Raw genomic sequence first — 449 nt, 5'->3', positions numbered from 1 at the left:
TTTCCCTGGTACCTGCACCTTGTATTTTGTGAAACACTGCGCCTCAAGCTTGTTGTTGATTTGCCTTTACTAGATGTATATGTCTACCTTACCTTTACTGAATCCCCGCTTGTTCTCCTGCACCCATTGCCTTCCCCACCTGTGTGTCATATCTTAACCTGGGTGTAGGTTGTAGCCGTGTTGGTCTAAGGACATAGGCAGACAAGGTTCTTTGCGTGAATCTGATATCTTTTATTAGACCAACTTAAATAGTTGGAGAACAATTATTAAGCAAGCTTGCGGGTTCAAAAACCCTTCATAAGGCTAAGGAAGTTTCAGCAGTCGGTGTGTGCTCTTCCTGGATGGAATGAAAACTAAAGAAGCCAGAGGCTGGGCTGGTCTGCATGCAAGACAGGCAGTCAGTGAAAATGTAGATTGAGGAGTCAATGGGTGAGAGACAGGCTGGGTGG

Source organism: Alligator sinensis, unplaced genomic scaffold, assembly GCF_000455745.1.
Source record: "Alligator sinensis unplaced genomic scaffold, ASM45574v1 scaffold909_1, whole genome shotgun sequence".
NCBI lineage: Eukaryota > Metazoa > Chordata > Crocodylia > Alligatoridae > Alligator > Alligator sinensis.
Note: the sequence above shows the minus strand (reverse complement) of the source record.